Source organism: Canis aureus, chromosome 4 (assembly GCF_053574225.1).
Source record: "Canis aureus isolate CA01 chromosome 4, VMU_Caureus_v.1.0, whole genome shotgun sequence".
Lineage (NCBI taxonomy): Eukaryota > Metazoa > Chordata > Mammalia > Carnivora > Canidae > Canis > Canis aureus.
The window spans coordinates 59,193,643-59,206,246 of NC_135614.1; the positions used below are offsets into that span (position 1 = coordinate 59,193,643).

At 39.3% G+C, this 12,604-nt stretch overlaps 1 protein-coding gene across 3 annotated transcripts in view; it reads right to left on the bottom strand.

Moving 5' to 3' along the window:
* LOC144312780 (uncharacterized) overlaps positions 1 to 12,604 on the bottom strand; it is a 740,032-nt gene that overhangs the window by 565,875 nt on the left and 161,553 nt on the right. The window lies entirely within an intron of this gene.

Sequence of the window (12,604 nt, forward strand, 5' to 3'; positions counted from 1 at the left end):
TCTTAAAAGTTAAGGCCCTCCCAAGCCCAGCATTCATTTTCCCACTTTGGTAAAGAAATACATGAAAGAAATATGCTATTTTCTTTTTAACTCTAATAGAAAAAAATATCACATGCAAAATAATAAATGTCACTTCCACTCAGCCTCAATGTTGGCAAGACCAAACTGAAGATGGAGGCAAACGGAGCAGAGTCCCTACCTAACTCATCCAAAAGGAGCAGCTGCTCTCTTTATTTCCAGTGAAAGCTTTCCTGTTCTGATTTGTTTTAGCAAGAGAGGCTAGAAATCTGTATTTTTGTAAAGAATCTCCCAATTTTAAAACACTATCAAATGCTTCAAATATTTTAAGACTGTACACTGGATGAAGATTGTCAAAAGGAGCAAATTTCCAGTCATAATTACTAGGGGTATAATGTACAACAGGATGACTTTAACAATCCTATATGGTATATTTGAAAATTTCTAAGAAAATAGATCCTTAAAGTTCTCATCACAAGGAGAAAAACATTTTATGTAACTATATGAGGTGATAGATATTAACCAAACTTATTGTGGTCATCATTTTGATATAGGTTTATATCTAAACACTGTAAGCCATACACCTTAAATTTACACAGTATTATATGTCAATATATCTCAGACTGGAAGAAAATAAAATAACCATACAAACCAAGCCAAAAATGTCTGTGAATATGTAGCCAACAGACTGCAAGTTTGTAATTTCTTTTCTAAAATTTCTCCAATTCTGACATGCATCTGAACTTCTTAAGTTTGAGGTAGAAAATGAGTACTATCCAGGGTTATTCTGAAATTTTCATTCTTACATAGCACTGTACTGTGAAAATGAGCCTGAGCTCTCACTGAAGAAATGTATTGTGTACAAAGCATCATGCTGGATGCAGTGGAGGGATTCAAAGATGACTCATGTGGCTTGTGCCTCTATCAAAAGACTGTGCCTTTGAGCTTTATTATGCAAGTAGGATGCACTCAGATTTCTAATTTTAATGATAACATATCATTATCATTTGTGGTTTATTGCAAACAAATAACTTTAAACAAATAACTTTTACATACTTTGTCCCACAGGATGCTATTATCAACTGAGAATTACAGAAGCTGAAATTCATATTCCCATCGTATAGATAAGCAAACTGTTCAGCAAATGATAAGGTGCTCCTCTAAGGTCACAGAGCTACTAAGTAGGAGAGTTGGGATCAATATCATGTCTTCTGACTCACAATTCTTTGCTTTGTTCTTGTTGTAATACAACATATTGGTTTACCCTAATTCACTCAACTGAGACAGGCAGTTGGAGTCAAGGCTACAGTCCACTTCCATGGAGAGAGAAAAGTGAGAAAAGTCCCATGCCAGATGAGACTTCAGTTCATAACCTTATTCACTTATATCTCGTGCCCAAACCGCCAAGTATATTGGCCTTTCATATTAAAGTTATAAATCTAAGATCTATGGCAACTTTTTCAACATCTTTGTGCCATCAGTAAGTCTTTAGTCCAGAATTAATGCCATCTATTTTTTAAGAAATCATCTTTCTTATGAGTCTGGGGGCAGTGACCAGGCCCTAGACCATGATAATCACTCAAGATATGATTATTATTGATTGAAAAGTATTACCAACTTCTGCTTTCATCCAAGATGGAGTAATAGAGCCTGGATTTGCTCTTCTACCTGAACCAAAACACTTAACAAAATACATGAAAAGAATAGTTTTCAAGACACTGAACATTAAGCAATGAAGAACAATGATCCTCAATAAATGAAAAACAAGGTTATCCATATAATTATCCCTGCTTATTGCATTGAAGAGTTTCTAGACCAAGTCACAGGCAATGCATGTAGAACCCAGGATGCTTCCTGATTTAGGAAACTTAGTGGAGAAACTGGCAGACATAGAGTTCAAAGGTCAGAGAATTGGAAAGGTGAAAGCTAGAGAGGGAATTTCAAAGATGGACAGATGGCCCTCCTAAATTATTCAACAGAATACTGATTAGCACATGTGTGTGATGAAACTGTGGAAGGCCAGGGAACCACCTGAAAGGTTTTCACTGAGGGCTTAGAATGGAGTCATTCTGTAAAAGAACTCATAATTTAAAGAAAAGACTGGAAAAGCTCACAATTTATGGGGCATTGAGTAAATAATTCAGAAGAGTTATGCCTCACTAGTGGGGACAAAAAAGTCCTAGATTAAAAGTTGCTCTGGTCTCTCCTGACAAATCTTTTTTTTAAGATTTTATTTATTTATTCATAAGACACACAAAAAGAAGTAGAGACATGGGCAAAGGGGAGAAGCAGACTCCCTGTGGGGAGTCCAATGCAGGACTCAGTCCCGGGACCTTGAGATCAGGCCCTGATCCAAAGGCAGACGCTCAACCACTGAGCCACCCAGGCATCCCTCACCTGACAAATGTCAATGGTAAGACCTGAAAGTATCAAAAACTGTTTCCAAGTAACTTAATAGTCTCCCAACACAAAATATTTATAGGAATACAAAAATATTCGGCACTTAAAGTAAAACTCACCATGTTTATTATCCAATCAAAAATTACCAGACATGGGGAGGAGGGGCAAGATGGCAGAAGAGTAGGGTCCCCAAATCACCTGTCCCCACCAAATTACCTAGATAACCTTCAAATTATCCTGAAAATCTATGAATTCGGCCTGAGATTTAAAGAGAGAACAGCTGGAATGCTACAGTGAGAAGAGTTCATGCTTCTATCAAGGTAGGAAGACGGGGAAAAAAGAAATAAAGAAACAAAAGGCCTCCAAGGGGGAGGGGCCCCACGAGGAGCCGGGGCGAGTGTCCCCAGGACAGAAGAGCCCCGTCCCGGAGAAGCAGGAGCTGCACCAACCTTCCTGGGCGGAAAGGGGCTCGCAGGGAGTTGGAGCAGGACCCAGGAGGGCGGGGATGCCCTCGGGCTCCCGGGGACGGTAACAGACACCTGCGCCCCGGGAGAGTGCGCCGAGCTCCCTAAGGGCTGCAGCGCGCACGGCGGGACCCGGAGCAGCTCGGGGGGGGCTCGGGGGCGGCTCCGCGGAGGGGGCTGCGTGGCCCCGGGAGCCCGAATCCAACAGCGCAGACCCCGGAGCACAGGGCGCCGGGACACAGCCCGGGATCCGGCCTCCACATGGGACAGGCAGAGGCCGGGAGGGCCCAGGACAGCAAGGACGCTCCTGACCCGAGCTGAGCAGATCAGCGGCCCGCCCCGGAGCCCCCAGGCCCTGCAGACGGAGAGCTCCAGAGTTACTGTGGGAGCTGACTCCAGGGCTCCAGAGCTGGCCCCACCACTGGGGTTGTTCCTCCTGGGGCCTCATGGGGTAAACAACCCCCACTGAAACCTGCACCAGGCAGGGGGCAGAGCAGCTCCCCCGGTGCTAACACCAGAAATTCAGCACAACAGGCCCCTCCCCCAGAAGACCAGCTAGACGGACAAGTTCCAGGGGAAGTCAAGGCACTTAAAGTATACAGAAGCAGAAGATACTCCCCCGTGGGTTTTTTTTTTTTCTTTTTGATTTCTGTTTGCTTCCCCCACCCTTTTTTCTTTCTTTTTTCTTTCTTTCTCTTTTTCTTCTCTTTTTTTTTCTTTTTTCTTCCTTTTGTATTTTTTCTTTTTCTCTTTTCTTTCCTTATTTCTCTCCTTTTTCTCCTTTTCCCAATACAACTTGCTTTTGGCCACTCTGCACTGAGCAAAATGACTAGAAGGGAAACCTCACCTCAAAAGAAAGAATCAGAAACAGTCCTCTCTCCCACAGAGTTACAAAATCTGGATTACAATTCAATGTCAGAAAGCCAATTCAAAAGCACTATTATACAGCTATTGGTGGCTCTAGAAAAAAGCATAAAGGACTCAAGAGACTTCATGACTGCAGAATTTAGATCCAATCAGGCAGAAATTAAAAATCAATTGAATGAGATGCAATCCAAACTGGAGGTCCTAACGACGAGGATTAACGAGGTGGAAGAACGAGTGAGTGACATAGAAGACAAGTTGATGGCAAAGAGGGAAACTGAGGAAAAAAGAGACAAATAATTAAAAGACCAGGAGGATAGATTAAGGGAAATAAATGACAGCCTAAGGAAGAAAAACCTACATTTAATTGGGGTTGCTGAGGGAGCTGAAAGGAACAGAGGGCCAGAATATGTATTTGAACAAATCATAGCTGAAAACTTTCCTAATCTGGGAAGGGAAACAGGCATTCAGATCCAGGAAATAGAGAGATCCCCCCCTAAAATCAATAAAAACCGTTCAACACCTCGACATTTAATAGTGAAGCTTGCAAATTCCAAAAATAAAGAGAAGATCCTTAAAGCAGCAAGAGACAAGAAATCCCTGACTTTTATGGGGAGGAGTATTAGGGTAACAACAGACCTCTCCACAGAGACCTGGCAGGCCAGAAAGGGCTGGCAGGATATATTCAGGGTCCTAAATGAGAAGAAGAGGCAACCAAGAATACTTTGTCCAGCAAGGCTCTCATTCAAAATGGAAGGAGAGATAAAGAGCTTCCAAGACAGGCAGCAACTGAAAGAATATGTGACCTCCAAACCAGCTCTGCAAGAAATTTTAAGGGGGACTCTTAAAATTCCCCTTTAAGAAGAAGTCCAGTGGAATAATCCACAAAAACAAGGACTGAATAGATATCATGATCACACTAAACTCATATCTTTCAATAATAACTCTGAACGTGAATGGGCTTAATGACCCCATCAAAAGGCGCAGGGTGTCAGATTGGATAAAAAAGCAGGACCCATCTATTTGCTGTCTACAAGAGACTCATTTTAGACAGAAGGACACCTACAGCCTGAAAATAAAAGTTGGAGAACCATTTACCATTCAAATGTCCTCAAAAGAAAGCAGGGGTAGCCATCCTTATATCAGATAAACTAAAATTTACCCCGAAGACTGTAGTGAGAGATAAAGAGGGACACTATATCATACTTAAAGGATCTATCCAACAAGAGGACTTAACAATCCTCAATATATATGCCCCGAATGTGGGAGCTGCTAAATATATCAATTAATAACCAAAGTTAAGACAAACATAGATAATAATACACTTATATATGGTGACTTCAATCTAGCACTTTCTACACTCAATAGGTCTTCTAAACACAACATCTCCAAAGAAATGAGAGCTTTAAATGATACACTGGACCAGATGGATTTCAGATATCTACAGAACTTTACATCCAAACTCAACTGAATACACATTCTTCTCAAGTGCACATGGAACTTTCTCCAGAATAGACCACATACTGGGTCACAAATTGGGTCTGAACCGATACCAAAAGATTGGGATCATCCCCTGCATATTTTCAGACCATAATGCCTTGAAATTAGAACTAAATCACAACAAGAAGTTTGGAAGGACTTCAAACACATGGAGGTTAGGGACCATCCTGCTAAAAGATGAAAGGGTCAACCAGGAAATTAAGGAAGAATTAAAAAGATTCATGGAAACTAATGAGAATGAAGATACAACTGTTCAAAATCTTTGGGATGCAGCAAAAGCAGTCCTGAGGGGGAAATACATCGCAATACAAGCATCCATTCAAAAACTGGAAAGAACTCAAATACAAAAGCTAACCTTACACCTAAAGGAGCTAGAGAAAAAACAGCAAATAGATCCTACACCCAGCAGAAGAGAGTTAATAAAGATTCGAGCAGAACTCAACGAAATTGAGACCAGAAGAACTGTGGAACAGATCAACAAAACCAGGAGTTGGTTCTTTGAAAGAATTAATAAGATAGATAAACCATTAGCCAGCCTTATTAAAAACAGAGAGAAGACTCAAATTAATAAAATCATGAATGAGAAAGGAGAGATCACTACCAACACCAAGAAAATACAATTTTAAAAACATATTATGAACAGCTATACGCCAATAAATTAGGCAATCTAGAAGAAATGGATGTATTTCTGGAAAGCCACAAACTACCAAAACAGGAACAGGAAGAAATAGAAAACCTGAACAGGCCAATAACCAGGGAGGAAATTGAGGCAGCCATCAAAAACCTCCTAAGACACAAAAGTCCAGGGCCAGATGGATTCCCAGGGGAATTCTATCAAACGTTTAAAGAAGAAACCATACCTATTCTACTAAAGCTGTTTGGAAAGATAGAAGGAAATGGAGTACTTCCAAATTCGTTCTATGAGGCCAGCATCACCTTAATTCCAAAACCAGACAGAGACCCCACCAAAGGAGAATTAGAGACCAATATCCCTGATGAACATGGATGCAAAAATTCTCAACAAGATACTAGCCAATAGGATCCAACAGTACATTAAGAAAATTATTCACCATGACCAAGTAGGATTTATCCCCAGGACACAAGGCTGGTTCAACACTCGTAAAACAATCAATGTGATTCATCATATCAACAAGAGAAAAACCAAGAACCATATGATCCTCTCATTAGATGCAGAGAAAGCATTTGACAAAATACAGCATCCATTCCTGGTCAAAACTCTTCAGAGTGTAGGGACAGAGGGAACATTCCTCGACATCTTAAAAGTCATCTACAAAAAGCCCACAGCAAATATCATTCTCAATGGGGAAGCGCTGGGAGCCTTTCCCCTAAGATCAGGAACAAGACAGGGATGTCCACTCTCACCACTGCTATTCAACATAGTACTGGAAGTCCTAGCCTCAGCAATCAGACAACAAAAAGACATTAAAGGCATTCAAATTGGCAAAGAAGTCAAACTCTCCCTCTTCGCCAATGACATGATACTCTACATAGAAAACCCAAAAGCCTCCACCCCAAGATTGCTAGAACTCATACAGCAATTTGGCAGCATGGCAGGATACAAAATCAATGCCCAGAAGTCAGTGGCATTTCTATACACTAACAAGGAAACTGAAGAAAGAGAAATTAAGGAGTCAATCCCATTTACAATTGCACCTAAAAGCATAAGATACCTAGGAATAAACCTAACCAAAGAGGTAAAGGAGCTATACCCTCAAAACTATAGAACACTTCTGAAAGAAATTGAGGAAGACACAAAGAGATGGAAAAATATTCCATGCTCATGGATTGGCAGAATTAATATTGTGAAAATGTCAATGTTACCCAAGGCAATTTACACGTTCAATGCAATCCCTATCAAAATACCATGGACTTTCTTCAGAGAGTTAGAACAAATTATTTTAAGATTTGTGTGGAATCAGAAAAGACCCCGAATAGCCATGGGAATTTTAAAAAAGAAAACCATAGCTGGGGGCATCACAATGCCAGATTTCAGGTTGTACTACAAAGCTGTGGTCATCAAGACAGTGTGGTACTGGCACGAAAACAGACACATAGATCAATGGAACAGAATAGAGAATCCAGAAGTGGACCCTCAACTTTATGGTCAACTAATATTCGATAAAGGAGGAAAGACTATCCACTGGAAGAAAGACAGCCTCTTCAATAAATGGTGCTGGGAAAATTGGACATCCACATGCAGAAGAATGAAACTAGACCACTCTCTTGCACCATACACAAAGATAAACTCAAAATGGGTGAAAGATCTAAATGTGAGACAAGGTTCCATCAAAATCCTAGAGGAGAATACAGGCCTTTTTTAAACTCAGCCACAGTAATTTCTTGCAAGATACATCCACGAAGGCAAAAGAAACAAAAGCAAAAATGAACTATTGGGACTTTATCAAGATAAGAAGTTTTGGCACAGCAAAGGATACAGTCAACAAAACTAAAAGACAACCTACAGAATGGGAGAAGATATTTGCAAATGATGTATCAGATAAAAGGCTAGTTTCCAAGATCTATACAGAACTTATTAAACTCAACAGCAAAGAAACAAATAATCCAATCATGAAATGGGCAAAAGACATGAACAGAAATCTCACAGAGGAAGACATAGACATGGCCAACACGCACATGAGAAAATGCTCCGCATCACTTGCCATCAGGGAAATACAAATCAAAACTACAATGAGATACCACCTCACACCAGTGAGAATGGGGAAAATTAACCAGGCAGGAAACCACAAATGTTGGAGAGGATGCGGAGAAAAGGGAACCCTCTTGCACTTGGTGGGAATGTGAACTGGTGCAGCCACTCTGGAAAACTGTGTGGAGGTTCCTCAAAGAGTTAAAAATATACCTGCCCTATGACCCAGCAATTGCACTGTTGGGGATTTACCCCAAAGATACAGATGCAATGAAACGCCAGGACACCTGTACCCCAATGTTTCTAGCAGCAATGGCCACAATAGCCAAACTGCGGAAGGAGCCTCGGTGTCCATCGAAAGATGAGTGGATAAAGAAGATGTGGTTTATGTATACAATGGAATATTACTCAGCCATTAAAAATGACAAATACCCACCATTTGCTTCGATGTGGATGGAACTGGAGGGTATTATGCTGAGTGAAATGAGTCAATCAGAGAAGGACAAACATTATATGTTCTCATTCATTTGGGGAATATAAATAATAGTGAAAGGGAATAGAAGGGAAGGGAGAAGAAATGGGTAGAAAACATCAGAAAAGGAGACAGAACATAAAGACTCCTAACTCTGGGAAATGAACTAGGGGTGGTGGGAGGGGAGGAGGGCGGGGGGTGGGGGTGAGTGGGTGATGGGCACTGAGGGGGACACTTGATGGAATGAGAACTGGGTGTTATTCTGTATGTTGGTAAATTGAACACCAATAAAAAATAAATTTATTATTAAAAAAAATTACCAGACATGGAAGTAAGCAAAACATCACTCATAATGAGAAAAATCAACCAATCAAAACCAATCCTATATTGACACAGATGCCAGAATTAGCAGACCAGAATTGTGAAACATTATAACTATATTTTATATGTGCACAAAACTAGAGAAAAAGTTGAAGATGTTAATTAATCATGTGGGAAAAATATGTTTAAAAGAATAACAATCACACTTCTTGAAATGAAAACTACAATATCTGAGAGTAAAATACATTGGGATTAATGGTAGATCAGGCACTGAAGAAAATATTAGCAAACATATATATTGCTAGCAACACTTCAAAATGAAGCACAGAAAAAAAAGACTCAAAAAACAAAACAAAACTTGAATTGGACTAACATCCATGTGTCAAGAGGTCCTGGAAGAAGGATGGGATGGAGGATATAGAAAATAATTTTGAAGAATAACCAAAATATATCTAAAATTTTATTAAAACTATAAACTTGCTATATTAGTTTGCAATGTCTGCACAACAAAATACCACAAACTAGGTGGCTTAAACAACATAAATTTAGCAGTGCCTGGGTGGCTCAGTTGGCTAAGCATCCAGCTCTTGGTTTTGGATTGAGTCATAATCTCAGGGTCACAAGATTGACCCCTGTATTGGGCTCCACACTCAGCACCAAGTCTGCTTAAGACCCTCGCTTCCTCTCCCTCTACCCCACCCTCCCACACTCTTTCAAATGAATAAATAAACCTAAAAAAGCAAATTTATTATCTCACAGATCCAAAGGCTAGACATCTGAAATCAGGTTCTTGGCAGGATTAATTCTTTCTGAGAGCCTTAAGGAAGTATCTGTTCCATGCCTCTTTCATAGCTTCTAGTCTTTGTTAGCAATCTTTGCCATTCCTTGGCTTGCAGAAGCATCATGTCAACCTCTGCTTTCATCTTCACATGACATCTTTCCTGAGTATGTATGTCTGTGTCCAAATTTTTCCCATTTATAGGACACTAGTCATATTATTAGGGCCCACCCTCATAACATCAACAGCAAATAACCTTTACAACAACCTTAGTTCCAAATAAGGTCATATTCTGATGTACTGAGAGTTAGGAACTTAACAAATTAACAAATTCAATTAACCTATTAATTTTGGAGGTATACAATTCAACCCATAACACCCATAGGCCCCAGTAACCTCAACAAACTCCAAGTACAAAAAAAAAAATTAAGAAAACTGCTGAAGCACATCAACATCAAATTGCCCAAATGATGATAAAAAGTCTTAGCACAGTCAAAGTGAAGAAGAAACATCACATACACAGAAATAGAAATAAGGATAACGGCAGATTTCTCCCCCAGAAGCAATGTAAACAAGGCAACAGTATATCAACAAGTTTAAAGTGATGGAGGAAAAAAAATGTCCAATCTAGAATTTTAATCCCAGCAAAAATATCTTTTAAGACTTTTCCAGACATACAAAACCTGAAAGAATTTATCAACAGATCATTCTTATAAGACATGTTAAAAACAAGTCCTTCACACGAGAGGACAGTAATAGAAAATGGAAAAATGGGTTAATATTAAATAATACAGAGCACCAGAAATAGTGATTATGTAGATAAATAAAGGAGTTATTTTTCTTATTATTTAAATCTCTTTAAAATATAATTAACTTTGCAAACAAAAATAATTGTGGAGTTTATAACAAGGAAAAGTAAAATATGCCAACATCAGCACAAAGCCTGAGAGGGGAGAAACAGAAGCATAATGTTTTATACCATATGTGAATTAACACAATCTCACTGGAAGGTTGACTATGAAAAGTTTAAGATGTATACTATAATCCCTAGGCAACATCTAAGATAATGAAGAGGTATGGCTTACAAACCAATGAAAATATAAAAAAAAGTAATCAAAAGAAGATTAAAAAAAAACAGGGAAAAGAGAACAAATAACAGATGGGACAAATCAAATAACAAATAGTAACAAAGTGATTTAAACCTGACGAGATCAATATTCATATTAAATGCAAACAGTCTGAATTCCCAATGAAGAGGCAGCAATTATCAGGTTGGATTAAAAAAAAAAAAAAAAAGCAAGACCTACTATATGCTACCTACAGAAAACCTTTTTAAATATGAAGACATAGATAGGTTAAAAGTAAAAGGATGGATAAAGATATATCCCACCAATATGAATCAAAAGAAACCTGGAATGATTATTAGCATCAGGCAAAACATATCATAGAGCAAAGAATATTTGCAAGGATAAAGAAGATCACTTCAACATGATAGAGGGGTAGATTTATTAAGAGAACATAACAATCTTAAATGTTTATTCATTTAGTAACAGAGCTCCAAAGATCAAGAAGCAAAAACAGAACTGCAAGGATAAAGAGAGAAATTAATTAGTCGGAAATTTCAGTACCCTTTTATAATGTGTGCACATACCAAAATGTATCCAGTTGTACACTTTGAATACATAAATATGTGTAGCTTATTCAATGTCAATTATACCTCAATAAAGAAATTTTAAACAAAAGTTTTACCACAACAAATCCATTTATAACCATACTTCAGTAAGGGCCCATTTTAAGCAGGATCAACCATACATACGGAGATTATTTTAAGAACAATATACGGGGATGCCTGGGTGGCTCAGGGGTTGAACATCTGCCTTTGGCTCAGGGCATGATCCCGGAGTTCTGGGATCAAGTCCCACATCGGGCTTCCTGGATGGAGCCTGCTTTCCCTCTGCCCATGTCTCTGCCTCTCTATCTGTCTCTCATGAATAAATAAATAAAATCTTTTAAATAAATAAATACAGACAGACAGACAATATATGGAAAGTTTACAAAAGTCATGCATCAAGTCTGCACCAATGCTGAGCTGAAAAACATTTAATCTATGCTCCATAGCTGCCTTGGACATTAGTTATTGCCAATTCCCCTTTTCAACATCGAGGCTTCCCAAAGTAAGTTCTGAATAACACCAAGTCTGTAGGGGTTTGGGAAGTGTTATGTAATTTTTTTTAAAAGTTCTATGATCAAAAATGATGGAAAACTTTAAAACAAAAACTGTATTCTTTACTACAGAACTGTCCCAACCTTTTCATGTGTCAGCATGCATTTTAATTTTAACTCTGTAAGGCCATGATATGTATACAGCATTTTCCAAAAGTATTTGATCACGGAGTCCTGGTTTTCAAAGACCTTTTCCCAGGAGAAGTAATGCATGGAGCATTGCAGGGGCATTTTTTGAGAGCATTTCTACCTCCTCCTTGTCCTGCAGCTCCCTGGATGGTGCTAAATGAGGGTAGATCAAAGGTAGACATAAAATACGGAGGATCATATGCATATAGGCTGTTCCCAATAGTTCAAGCAAAGCATGAGAATTCTGAAGCCAAAAATAAGCTGCTTTTGCATTTTCCATTGTTTCATTTTCCCAGGACACCAACATGAAAGATTTCTTCTCAGCACGATGACACTCCCCTTCATGAACACAGATAATCAATCAGTAGTTGACTATGCTCAAAACAGAGTGACAGACTCAGCAAGAACAAAGAATACCCATTAGGGGAGCAAGAGAAAGGAGGGACTTGGGAACCATCTCTGTTAAGAGAAGCAATCCCCACTACCAACAGCTCTATCTCCAGGGGCCCCATTTATTACCATAACCTCCCACTTCAAACATGGAGTTCACAGTCTGGGTACCTCCATCCATCTTTCAGTTGACAAATGGCATCATAAATCTTCCTTTCACCTCTCAAAAGAGCTACAGCTGAGCTAGAGCACCCCTCCCCCAGCCTCTCCCCGCCTCCTGCCTCTTCAACCTGGGCACCATTCTTCTCTAGGAGTCAAACAAAACCAAGCTGTTCTACTCAGCAGTAATAGAGCCTGACCTTCTAAAAGAGTGGAGG